The sequence below is a fragment of the Panthera leo genome, chromosome D4 (genome assembly GCF_018350215.1).
Source record: "Panthera leo isolate Ple1 chromosome D4, P.leo_Ple1_pat1.1, whole genome shotgun sequence".
Classification (NCBI taxonomy): domain Eukaryota; kingdom Metazoa; phylum Chordata; class Mammalia; order Carnivora; family Felidae; genus Panthera; species Panthera leo.
The window spans coordinates 12,205,503-12,219,498 of NC_056691.1; the positions used below are offsets into that span (position 1 = coordinate 12,205,503).

General features: G+C 43.7%; 1 protein-coding gene across 4 annotated transcripts in view; it reads right to left on the reverse strand.

Moving 5' to 3' along the window:
- APBA1 (amyloid beta precursor protein binding family A member 1) overlaps positions 1–13,996 on the reverse strand; it is a 211,583-nt gene that overhangs the window by 127,401 nt on the left and 70,186 nt on the right. The gene's annotated exons all lie outside the window — the stretch shown is intronic.

A 13,996-nucleotide genomic window follows, 5' to 3' on the forward strand; every position in this document is an offset into this window, starting at 1 on the left:
TGGGAATGATTTTGTCTCGCTCCCCTCCCCATTATACACGCCATTTTTTTTTTGAGAGACATGGTGCAAGTGAGCAAGGGCAGAGAGAGAACCCCATGAAGGACAGAGAGAGAGAGAGAGAGAGAGAGAGAGAGAGAGAGAGAAGCAGGGCTCACCTGAATGGGGTTCATGCTCACCCAATGGAGGACTCAAACCCACAAACCATGGGATCAGGAACGGAAGTCAGATGCTTGACTGACTGAGCCACCCAGATGCCCTAACTGGAGACACTTTAGATGATCACATGTGTGTGTGTTGGGGTGTTTCTGGCATCTGGTGGATAGAGTTCGGGGATGTTACTAAATATCCCACAATGCACAGGACAGCTTCCACACAAAGATTATCCGGCCCCAAATGCCAATAGTGATGAGGCTGAGAAGCCTTGGAAAAAACATATATATTTGTATATATTTCTACTACTATTGAGGGTGACAAACACATGATTATAAATTTCTACTAAGATGAAGAAACAGAAAGCTTTCTCAGTAAGACTTCACATTCTTCTTGTGCAGTAAAACTCTGCCATAGAGGTGGATGCCAGGATTCAGGTGGCAGTAAACGACAATTATTCTGTTTTCTTCTGGGATAACACTGTTTCAAAAGTGGCCAAGAACCCTACTAGAGCCTTTTCTCCCTTCCTAGGCAGATAAGAACAGCCTGAATCAAGCTCCCGAAATAATTAAATCAAATTGCAAGGCACGCAATCTTCTTGTGGGTGAGGAACATTGCAAAGTCCTGTTCCCTTCCTTGCTGGGGAGGTCAGAACTGAGGGAGAGGTTTCAAAGCATTCTAAGATGGAGAATATCAATCAGCATTTCTGAGAGGCCTGGGAAGGCCCTTACCTCATCATTGCCTCTCCTTCTAGCAAGAAGGGGGTGGTGCAGGTGTCATTCAGAGCAGTGGAATCCTGCCCAGGTTTTAGGACCTAAGGCTCCTCAGAACACTTTAATAGGAGCCCCTTGTGTTATGAAATGGAAACACTTACTTTAACAGAAATGTATTGAGTGCCTACTATGTGCCAGGCGGTAGGGAAACAGGGAGACCCAGCTCTCAAACGTCGGGGGTTCGTGAGGGAGAGATGCACAGCAAATGAATGACAGGGTCATGCCACAAGGGCAACTGTTCAATGTTCAAACAAGAATCCGAGAGAAACAGAAGAAGCATCATTCTCTAGGGTGGTTAAAGGAAGGTGTCCTGGGAAAGGGGATCTGCTCTTGGGTTTTGAAGGAGGAAGAATGTTTTCCAGATGTATTTGGTGGGGTGGAAGGAATGGTGTGGCCATGCAGGTATCAGGGAGCCTGGGTGGCCCAGTTCGGTGAGTCCGACTTCGGCTCAGGTCATGATCTCAGTTGGTGAGTTTGAGCCCCCCTTTATGCTGACAGCTCAGAGCCTGGAGCCTGCTTCTGATTCTGTGTCTCCCTCTCTCTCTGCCCCTCCCTGTGCTCCTCCCCTCTCAAAAATACATAAACATTAAAAAATTAAAAAAAAAAAAAGACACCGAGGTATCCAATGTCACTGCATGTTCAGGGGGCTCAACACACTGGGTTTCTGCAGCTGAGAGCACAGCTGTGAGGGGATAAGACAGGCTGGGGGGATGCTGCTGGGAATATGAGTTGGGGCCCAGCTTATGAATACGGTTTTGATGGTATAAAGTTAAGTTTCCTCACTGTCATATAGGATCTTTTAAAAGTGTTTATGTATTTATGTATTTATTTAGAGTGCACACATGCATGCACAGGCTGGGGAGGGCCAGAGAGGAGAGAGAGAATCCCAAGCAGGCTCTGTGCTGTCAGCCCAGCGCCTGACTCAGGGCTTGAACTCACGAACCTCCAGATCATGGTCTGAGCTGAAATCAGGAGTCAGAGGCTTAACTGACTGAGCCACCCAGGCTCCCCCACATAGGATTACTTTTAAGACAGTGTATCATATTATAATCTCTCCTTTATCTTAGATTCAAAGTGACTTCCCAAAGATATTTCAGTTTCTTTTAAGCATCTCTGTTTGACCTCTAGAGCTTTACAAACAGATATATAACAGAATGGTTCTCTCAAAGGGGGCCAAGTAAATTCTTTTGTAGTAGGAAAAAAAACTACTTTCCAACCAGTTTTGTAGCTCTTTCAAGGAATTTTTGGATCGGCTTTGATAGAACAGTCCCCCTCACCTTTCTCCATCACCTCTCACCCAACTAACAAATTACATCCTCACTGGCACAGGCTAGCGTCTGTGTTTCTCTCCCTACATCATGTTGGAGGTGCTACGTACAGACATGAGCAGACTATAAATTAAATGACATCCCACTCTCAGAGCCATGAATCATCAAAGCCTCTGATTAGAATCTCAATTTTCCCTCTTGGCTTGTTTGTGACTATGTTCTAAAGAAAAAAACATTAGACTTAATAAATCAACATGAAACAATATGAGCCTAATAAAACAAGTCCCTCCTGGTTTTCATTACTTTTCACAATGACAAAGCAATTCTCCAGCTCTTGGGTGGGAGTGTGGTGGTAGGTGCTATGAGGCTATCTGGAGGCTTCACAGATTGTTGGATTTCCCTCCCTCTTGGTCCCTGTGCATTTTCTCCAAACCCAAACCCAGCACTGGATGTCACACAGAGCACTATGTTATTATAGGCTGGTAATTTTGTCAGTTGTAAAATGATTAAAATATTTTCATTGTTGAAAGAACTAATGCCAAGGGTTGAAATTAAAAAAAAACCAAACTAAGTCAGGAGAGTAACCACGCTAAGAGAAGACTTGCCCATAACCCTAGCATTTACTGGTCTGTTTCTTATGTCAGTTTTACAGAGCGGGAATCACAAAGTCCATACAATTTTGTATTCTTATCTTTTATTCATTTAAATAATTATTTGTCTATAAGATGGATTATACTGGCATTAAAGTGTATATTTTCTGAGAATACTTAATGGCATGAAACAGAAAATGCTTTTAGTATAATGTTAATTAATAAATACAAGATACAAAACTATATAATACACAACCCTAGTTTTTGTTTGTATACACACACACACACACACACACACACACACAGAAAGGAGTATACCAAAATATTAATGGTGGTTATTTCGGATGGTAGAATTACCTTTTAAAATCATTTTTATGAATTTTTCAAAGTTTCTACAATGAACATTTATCATTTTACATTAGAAAAAATTCTAAATATTACTTTAAGAATTTCCCACATGGGGTGCCTGGGTGGCTCAGTCGGTTGAGCGTCAAACTGGTGTTCATTTCAGCTCAGGTCATGATCTCACAGTTCCTAGGGTCGAGCCCTGCATCGGGCAGAGCCCCACATCATCTGTGCAGAGCCTGCTTGGGATTCTGTCTCTCCCTCTCTCTCTGCCCCTCCCCTGCTCATGCTCTCTCTCTCTCTCTCAAATAAATATTAAAAAAAGAAAAGATTCTCTTCTCTCTACCTCTCCCTCTGCTCCCACCATCTCTAAAATGAATGAATGAATGAATGAATGAATGAAAATTTCCTATGCTTCTAGTGTCAACAACTATCATTTAAAAAAAAAAAAACCATTTAAAAAAAAAAAAAACAAACAACCATTTATTTATTTTGAGAGACAGAGACAGAACATGAGCGGGTGAGGGCTGGAGAGAGAGAGAGAGAGACATACAGAATCTGAAGCAGGCTCCAGGCTCTGAGCACATAGCCTTTCGAGGGGCTCGAACCCACAGACTGTGAAACCATGACCTGAGCTGAAGTCAGACGTTTACCCAACTGAGTCACTCAGGGGCCCCTCAATAACTATCATTTTAATACTTGCACAATATGCCACTGAATGGACCTAACTTTTTTTACTTAATTCTCTTTTGTGAGGAAATGGAGGCCTTTTCTCACTCACTTTTGGCTCTCATAACTCATGCTCTAAACTTCTGCCTGCCTCCACATCCGAACTGCTTAATGTGGAAAACGAGGTCTTGATGACCGGACCTCTGCCCACTGGCCCAGCCTCAGGACAGAGCTCAGAGCACAGGTGTTGCCACTGGCCGTTTCCAGTCGGAAACCTGTCCTGCTGCTGCCTGATGGTCAAGGAATGACACAAGATGGGACAATGGGTACAGAACTCCTGGCACATTGGACACAGGAGAAGGGTGCTGCTGTTATTATTTCTCCCTGACCCCCACCCCTTCTCCAGCCACCTGTAGCTCCAGCTAGAATGAATCCTTCCAAGTTGCCTGAATACCACCCCCACCTCCCCCGCCCCCGCCCCGGGATCCACTGCCTTTCTGTGTATTACTCACTCTAGAAAGACCCTTCACTGCGTCTTCACTGGGGCCAACTTCTGCCCACCCGGGTCAAGTGTCTATGCTCCTGGGATCCCTCTGGGACCCCTTGTTTGGGTTAGTTGCCCCTCTTTTGGGAAGGAGGCCCAGAGCCCCTAGTAAGTACCTCATTCTGAGCATTCGCCACATTATATTTGCCGGTTTATTTCTTTCTGAAAGGCCCGCCGGGTCAGAGCTGTTATTTCCGTCCTAAGCATTCAGTGCAGGGTTTGACACACAGTAAACACTCAAGGTAGGGGCTGCCTGAATGTTTTTTTTGCCATGTCATTTGTCTTCAGAAATGTGATGTTAGCGGTTATGTAGTATCTTATTGTGTTATACGCTCTATAATCTATGTATTCTCTATTGTAGTCCCCTTTTGGTTGGGGAGTGGGGGAGGTGTTATAAATAATTAACAGGGAACATCCTAGTAAATCAATCTTATTTTTAAGAAAAGAATAAAGTTTAAGGTGTAGAATTGTTGACTTGGAACATCTGAAGACTTTGTCAAAGTGGAGGCCTTCACATCTTTACAGCCCATGCTCGGTCCTACATGCTGATGGCTGCTGTCTATGAGCATCAATTCAATTGCTCAGATTAACTTTTGCCCTGTAAAATGCGTCCTTGCTGAAGAACCTCAGCATTCCTGATGATTCCCAGGATGCTGAGCTGGGGCTCTGATGACACACACATTACACCTGGAGCGGCCACCTTGGCCATGAGGTCGGTGGAAAGGGAAGAAATCCTAGGTGTTCTTTAGCGTTTGGCCCATAGACACCAGTCAGCTGACTATGAATCTGGAGTCCCTGCAATTCAGCGCAACAACTCGGAAACGACGCTGCATTGCGTTCGTGTTCAGTGAGATTTCCTCTCCCCTGACCCCAGTTAGGATGCTTTCTTTCGAACTTTATTAGGTATTGTGAAGTTGGTGACATTCAAACTTTTTTCCTACAAAAAAATAGCAATTTTTGTATATGTGTATACACATAGATACATATTTATGGATCTCCACATAAATGTATTATTGATGAAACAAAAATCTTCCCCCACCAAATATCTTTTTTTTAAGTTTATTTATTTTGAGAGAGAGAGCACATGCTTGTGAATGGGGGAGGGGAAGAGAGAGACGGGGAGAGAGAGAGAGAATCTCAAGCAGGCTTTGCACTCTCAGGAGCCAGACGCAGGACTGGAAACTGCGAACCATGAGATCATGATCTGAGCTGAAACCAAAAGTCAGACACTGAACCAACTGAGCCACCCAGGCGCCCCACAAATATCTTAAAAATAGTACTTTTACATGCAGGTAGAGAACTTCAAAATGTGGGTCATTCTCTGGACCTGGTTAATGGTCATCTGGGGCCATAGCTACTTATTGAATGGGCACAGAGATCTGTATTTTAAAAGCTCCCAGAAAAATTCCCTCCAGCCAGCTTTACTGAGATATAATTGACATAGAACTTTAAGATTAAGGTGTACAATGGGATGAATTGATACATGACCATATTGGGAAATGTTTACCACTCTAAGGTTAGTTAGCACATCTGTCACCTCATATAGTTATAGTTTTTTGTTGTTACTATGGGAAGAACATCAGAACTTTACTCTCATAGGAACTTTCAAGTATACAACACAGCATTGTTAACTCCAGTCCCCATGCTATACATTGGATCCCTGGAACTTACTCATAACTGAAGTTTGTACCCTTTGATCAGTATCTCCCCATTTGCCCCACTCCTCAGCCCCTGGCAACCACCATTCTACTCTCTGTTTATATCAGTTCAGCTTTTTTTATGAGCTCACAAAGAAGTGATATTATACAGTATTTGTCTTTCTTTGTCTGACTTACTTCACCTTAGCATAATGTCTTCAAGGTCCATCCATGTTGTCACATATGGTAGGATTTCCTTTTGTTTTATTGCTGAATAATACTCCTCTGTGTGTGTGTGTGTGTGTGTGTGTGTGTGTGTGTGTGTGTGTGTAAATTATACATATATACATCATATATATATAGTTTTTTGATCCATTCATCCATCAATGAACACTCAGGTTGTTTCCATATCTTGCTTACTGTGAATAATTCTGGAATGAACATGGGGATGCAGTTATCTCTTCAAGATAGTGATGTCATTTCCTTCAGATATATACCCAGAAGTGACACTGCTGGATAATACAGTAGTCCTACTTTTAATTTTTTGAGGAACATCCATATTATTTTCCATAGTGGCTTTACCAATTTACATTCCCACCAACAGTGCACAAAGGCGCCTTTTTATCCACATCCTTGCCAACACTTGTCTCTTCTTTCTCTTGCCATTCTAACAAGTGTGGGTGAAATCTCATTGGGATTTGGATTTGCATTTCCCTGATGACCAATGGTGTTGAGCACCTTTTCATGTACCTGTTGGCCAATCTGTATGTCTTCTTTGAAAAATGTCTATTTAAGGCCTTGGCCCATTTTTTAATTGTATTGTTTGTTTTCTGCTACTGAGTTGTAGAAAAGTTCCAAGATTGCTAATGTTTATAAACCATTACAAACCTGCAATATAGTGATTGTCTTTCCAACCTAAAATTTTTCCTTTCTTTCAATTTTGGTCAAGAGAAGAGACCCAGATTAAGAAACAGAAACTTTTAAAGCCTCCAGGTCCATAGACAACCTGCCACAAAGCAAATGAATCTACTGATGTCTTACTGAAAGTCTGGTAAAAGATCCTATGACGTCCCAGGGAACTAGTTTAAACGGTATAAAAAGGGTCATGATAATTCTTTCTATTTGGTGTGCTCATTTTACTCCTGTTTTAGGTAAAGGTGAAAAGTATTTGTAAGAGCTTCACAAATAATTTTGAGTGGAAAATAAACCCAGTCAAACCATTATTAGCAGGTTGTGGCACATGGACAAGACAACAGCTATGGAGGTAGCATGGCTGGGAAGCCCTGGGCTGGACCAACTCCAAATTAAAACACCCAAATGGTTTTCCAGTGAGGGTAGCACACCCCACACCCAACGTGAGGATTTTCCCTCAAGACCAGCACCGAACGAAAGACCAAGAGAACAGGCTTTGGAAAGGAGATTGTGGGGTTTACAATTCAGGACCAGGGGAACAAGGCGACTAAGGAGTCATGCTCGGCTTGTGAGGGAAGAAACCACACGAGGAAAACGTCGCTCAAACAAAATTCAAGAAACAATTATTATTATGAAAACCTAGTATCACTCAACATAATTGGAACTGACCATGAAAATACATGACTAGCAAATAAAGAATGTTCATTCTTTAGCCACTGAAAATTATCTGGCTAACCACACCTGAGGAAACTTTCACTTAAGCTCTTCCCATTTCAGATGAGAAAAGTAAGGTCCAGAGGGGTTAAGTGACCTGCCCCAGGTCACACAGCTGGAATCCACATCTCTGGACCTGTCCCTCATGACACCCCCAAGATGGCAGCGACCTAGGCGATCACCAAGAACTGGCCCAGCATGAGAAATCCTTTTGTCTCAAGTGACTCTGCAAGCGCTCTCTTCTGTACCCCTTAGCTGCTCTGAAAAGTAAAGTGCCTCAGATTCGCTGAAGGTAACTGTTAGAGGAGTCTGGAGGCACATTAGGAAACACTGATTGCACTTTCTCCCTCTAGAGTGAGAAATTAAATCAACCAAGCAAAATTAGAGCATCCCAGCTGCAGTGTCAGGGGAGCCCCTGGCAAGGCCCAACACAGCACGAGAAGCAAGAAGCTAGCCTTGCACGCTGGAGCACGGAATCCAACCGCTACAGCTTTTCCTAGGTCCTCCCAGAAGCCACAGCGTCAAGCCTGAGTGCACGTGGCCGCAGGTGGTTTTCTTTGTGAGCGTGTGCTTGCTGATCAGGTACAGGAGCCCAAAGCATCAAGGGTCAAGATTTTAATCATCTTTTGAAGCTTGGTTCACAAGGCATCCCCTGCCTGAAGTTCTCTGAGTCTTAATCACTTTTATCGATTTCCCCTTTCTTTAAATTTCATCCAGAATTTATGGATAGAAGGGGCCATGAGGTGGTGATCTGGTTTGAGAGCAAGCACATTGATTTTACTTAGTTTATATGCTATAAACAGAAAAAACTGTGAAGTTTCTAAAAATGAAATAATTTTTTGTCATTCACACTTTACAGAGACTGAGAAATCAAGTGTCTCTAACCGACAATATTATTATGTGGACGGGAGGCCAAGGAAGATGTGGTGGATTTCACGGAAGCAGGGAGACCTCTCTCCCGGCCACGACCGGAACCTCCTCTGTTCCTTCCCTGCCCAGGCGTTCAGAGTCCAGCTTAGCAATGCAGTCTGTCTAGTATCAGAGGCTATCCGTGTGTGAACACGTGCAATTTTATCAGAACGTCACAACATTTATACTGCTCCATGAGGACAGAGACTCTGTCTTTGTGCACTCAGCATCTAGGACCATGTTACCACATCGGGCACTAAATGTTTGTTGAATAGATGGATGGATGGAAGGAAAGAGGAGGGATGGACGAACTGATGCATCACTGAATCGATGAGAACACTTGGGCTGTCAAAAACTGCTTTATAGAGAGCCATTCTTTCAATGGACAAAAGAGGATTAGGGAACAGAGTTCCAGAAATAACTGAGTTCTACTTCTTACAGAAATTTCAATGAGATTTTTATAGATAAGAAGGTACAACTAAAAAAAAAAAAACAAGCTAAGAAACTTCTGTGTTTGTTAACATGCAGCTTGATATTAAGGGTTTCTTCCACCTTCCACCCATCACACAGGGACCAGAGTCAGCAGAACATAACCTACAGTGTGGGGCTAACATACAAAAAAAGCCACACGAAGAGTGCCACTGGGCTGCACTTGGAGCAGGATTTTTTCCAGGGATGGTACTAATTCCTAAGAAAGTCCAATCGTCACGGACAGAGGACTCGGGATGGACACTGTGTGCCCCAGATTATGAACCCTTATGTATCCGGTTTGCTTTACGGTGACTCTAACTGTAGGGGAATATCTGCATTTTTGTTTCATTTCCACTTTGCTACTATGATTCCTCAATTAGAGTATAAACAGGAGCTATATTTTATATTCATCTACCGAATCGTAAAATCACTTTTGATCCTCACGCTAAAGTGATGCTGGGATTAGCTTTCTGTGACTGCTGCAGTTTTAAGGTTTTGAGAAGTCAGTTTGGCCAAGGTTATGCAGCTAGCAAGGAAAGACAGTGAGGAGCCAACACAGGCAGTCTGACTTTTAAACCAACGTTCTCAAGTGTCTCATCAAACCTATCACAGTGCTCACAGAAAAGTTATGGATCTCCATTAATGCGTGTTACCTGATTCCCATAAATACATCATCACCACAGTAAGATGGAAAGGGAGAGGTAAATGAGTGCATGGGGAAGGAGGAAGAAGAGGAAACAGAGAAAAGCCAATTGGGTAGGTAGATCTAATTTGATTCTTGCTGGTCCTATCCCATTTCTCAAAAGCCAATTAGCCGCAGAGCGGTTCTTATAGTGGTGCATACCCGACTGTATCAGCCAGCCTCTGACCCAGAGCTGTGACTACCTGCAACCCCATATGGACTTTTCCTCCACTTCCTTAAAAAACCTAACCACATTGGCCTGTGGGTGCCATTCTCAAAACGCAAGCCCTAATTTAACAAAGGACCTTTACCGGGCAGTGAACACAGCTAAGCACAAGTGAGGAGATGGAAAGCCAGGGTCTCTGTCGTTAAGGAAATATTTTTAAATACCTGGATGGCACATGCATGTGGTCCAAACCCCACCGATTGACTAAACCCTATACTGAGGATTCTGAGCCTGAATCCAGGCCCAATGGGTAAATGGTGCTGTCAGCGATGTCTGCCAAGGGCATATACTGGGGAAGTTTCTAGCACAATGCCTAGTGCTGAGTGTATACTCAACAAATATTTCTTCCTTTGCTTTGACTTAAGCCCTGGAAACCTTCATCTTGATCACAGTACCAGAGAACAAACTTTTCCTCACCCAGCCTGACCTCAGGACAGAGAATACATATTGAGACAGGGAGACAGACTTTGCACGAAGGGTAAAGGAGACCCAACTCAACCCTACTGGTCTGCGTTAACAAATCCTATGGGTAGTGATTAGTATCCTATTATTCTAGCAAAGCCCTGGGTTCCTCTTCACAGTGGGATGACATTATCTAATGGGATAGGACTCTTAGTGAAGTTTAACTATGGCTCAGTTATTTTTTGCCCTAGGAAACTTGCTGACAGGCCTCTTTTGAAAAACCAAGAGTGTGAAAAGCTTTTCACTACACCGAACATTGTTCTACGTGACCATAGTGGTGGAGACCACAGTCCTGTGGACTATACAAAGTACCTGCAGCTCCCAACTACATAGATTCCACGGATCCTTCTCTGTGTCACCTTGGCAGCCTTAAGGGTTTGTACTCAAACAGTTAAATAAAATGAAGACCCATTAGGAGCTGAAGAGTTGTCCCTAAATTGAACAGCTGAATTGCTTTCCCAGATTCCTGATGGATATTCTGACCTGGACCCATCCTTGACACGCCTCTCAGAGCCTCTGATAGCTTATATAATTGATAGTCACTCATTTCCTGAGCGGCAGGTGACAGAGATCAAAGACGGCCCCAATCAGTGATGCCACTGACATGCCCTGCAAATGGCATCATTTCCAGGCACCCTTTTTTGCCATCGTAATTTCCTGGTACATCTGACCTGAATCGAATTCAGGCTCACAATAGGCCACAGAAGTGGTATCAGTCAAAGGAAAAGTGTCAAAATGCGTTTCTCCCTCACCCTGCCCTGCAATTTCCTCACCTCAGGATTATACGTTAGCATGGCCACAGTTATTATTTCTGTTGCAAGTAAAAATAAAATCAGCCGGCAAGATTCACTGAGAAAACATCTCTGACATTTACCTTAGTGCGTCCAGAAGCTTAGCTCACCACACTTCTCTCAGGGCAAGGGGGGAAAAAAAAGGACAGTCCTGACTTCTTCAGAGAGGTTACATGATGCAAGGGGACATATTATTTTGTTAGACAAATATACTGTCTTCAGGGGTTGGTGGGGGAGGGGGATGTGACTTCATGGAAATCTCACACTTCAGGGACTCTTGTATTTTGCCTTTTGAAATCTGGTTTCAGGACAGGAAGGTAGAGACATGGGTAGCCTAGAACAGTTCCTGTCATCCAGCAGGCACCTGATAAATATTTAATGAATGAAGGAAGACTTTTTAAAAAATGTTTATTTATTTTTGGGAGAGACAGCGTGAGCAGTGTGTGTGTGTGGGGGGGGGGGTGGGCAGAGAGAGAGGGACAACACAGAATCTGAAGCAGTCTCCAGGCTCTGAGCTGTCAGCACAGAGCTCGACGCGGGGCTCGAACTCACGAACTACGAGATCATAACTTGAGCTGAAGTTGGACGTTTAACTGACTGAGCTGCCCAGAAGCGCCAAGACTTCTTTTATTTTTTAAATTAATTTATTTAAATTCAAGTTAGTTAACATATAGTCTAGTACTGGTTTCAGGAGTAGAACCCAGTGATTCGTCACTTACATACAACACCCAGTATTCATCCGAACACATGCCCTCCTTAATGCCCATCCCCCATCTAGCCATGCCCCCATCCACCTCCCCTCCAGCAGCCCTCAGTTTGTTCTCTGTACCTAAGAGTCTCTTAGGGTTTGCCTCCCACTTCTTACTTCCCAGCTGTGTGAGCAGGTCCAGTCGCCTCACCCACGAGCCCCAGTTCCCTTGAGGGTAATCTGAGGGTAAGCCACCCATAGTGGCTTTCTCTCTCAGAAATGTCATGAGGGCCTTGTTGTAAAGTTGGAGGCGATCTGTGAACTGGGGACCATAGCCCAGTGTGGACTAGGTGGCTGATAACAGGGGTCCCAGCTTGAGGGCCAGTGCATTCAGTGTCTTCATGGGAATACAACAGCTTTTCACAAGCAGATAAAGCGTGCTGTCACTCTAGGTGACTCTTAGAAAAGGCCTGAGGCCCTCTCTTTCATGATGCTCAAGTTATTTACACAAGAGGAAGGAGAAGCTACATTTTTAGCCACAGACACACCCCTTCTAAGTGCCCATGGGCATCTAACATAGCACCCAACAGATGAAGGAGAGCACAATTTGTCTTCTGATTTAAAGGATCAGATACAAAGGAAGATAAGCAAGCCGCCCCTTTAGCTACTGCAGGGGTCCAAACAAAAAGGTGATGTCTTTTTATGGTTGCTGTTGCTGCTGTTAGTGGTGGTGAGAACATTTAACATGACATTTACCTTCTTAATAATGTTTAAGGGCACAACACAGAAGTGAAAACATGAACTTTCCAACCTGCTTCCAGGCCGTTCACAGAGCCCTCCCACTGTGGGGACCCGGTACTCTCCATGCCTGATAATCAGGCACTCGGACAGTGATGTGTCAGCCCATCGAAATGAACTGCAGACTCTGAGATAAAGGGATGGTAAAGTGGGTCCTTCTCTAGATTTTCGGCAAGCTGCCTGTTACTCTCCCCTCTGGCTTATCTCACTTCCCATCCCATCTCCCTAGGCTCCTCTACCAGTTTCCTGGCTGGTAAATGGGTAAATGCTACTGAGGTGCCCTCCTCTGTCCTTTGGAACCCTCTGCTTTTCTCCCATAGTGGCTTTTTCTTCCTATTCAGGCCATTCTCATTTGGGGTCTCACTTCAGCAGCCTCTTGTTCTAACTGGGGACTTAGATTCCAGTCTCGAAATTTCCTGCTTTTGTTTGCACTCCTGGTCCCCCCCCAGCTATGGCGGTGAGTTGAGATCCATGCAAGCGGGAATCTGTCATGTTCACTTAGACCAGATCCTATGCACACTCATGATATATACATGCTGAATGAATGAAGGAATGAATGAAGCAAATGAAATGAAGACACATACAACCGGGCTGCACAGAAATCCTAAGTGTTAATGGTTTTGACAACTGGGATTTATTTTAAATGTATTACCACACTACAAAAATTACCCTTCATCAATCAGACACTGTTCTTAAGAATTCTATCTTAAGCTCCTGTATCTCAAGTAATTATACTAAAATGGTGTTATTAGAGTTAGCTCAAGAAAATTATCCAGCAAATGAATGAGATTTGAAAGAAAAAAATCATCTTAAAAGAGATTTCTAATTATACAGTTTAAAAAAATTACCAGGGTTTCCATCCCGACTGTGCCCTGCATTTCATAAAAAGCTTTCGAAGGCTGCACACCCTCCTCTCACCCAGGGAATGCTGCAATGTGTGATACTGCACAGTCATTAAAAGCACTGGTTCTGTAGAGTGCACGCGCCAGCTGGGGGACCCGAGGCAAGTACTTGCCTCTCCAGGCTTCCGTGTCTTCATTTCCCAAAGGTGGATAATAGTACATAACTGGAAGGGATGTGGCGAGGATTCAAGAACCTAATCTACGCAAGGTGCTTAGCACAGTGTCCAGCTCATGGTGAGTGCAGAGTAAGTGTCGGCCATTTTCTTCCTACTTGTAGAATGCTTTGCTGTTGGGCCAGTGGAAGAATGGCACAGATGTGCACTCTCTCCCGAACTGAGTCATACTCCCTTCCCGTACATTTGCTATTTAAGTAAACTTCATTCAATGTCACCGGCCCTTCTCTTCCAACTTCTTCCGGTGAAAGAAAATAGTGGCCAACCCCAGATTAAAATGTAGATGTGGAGA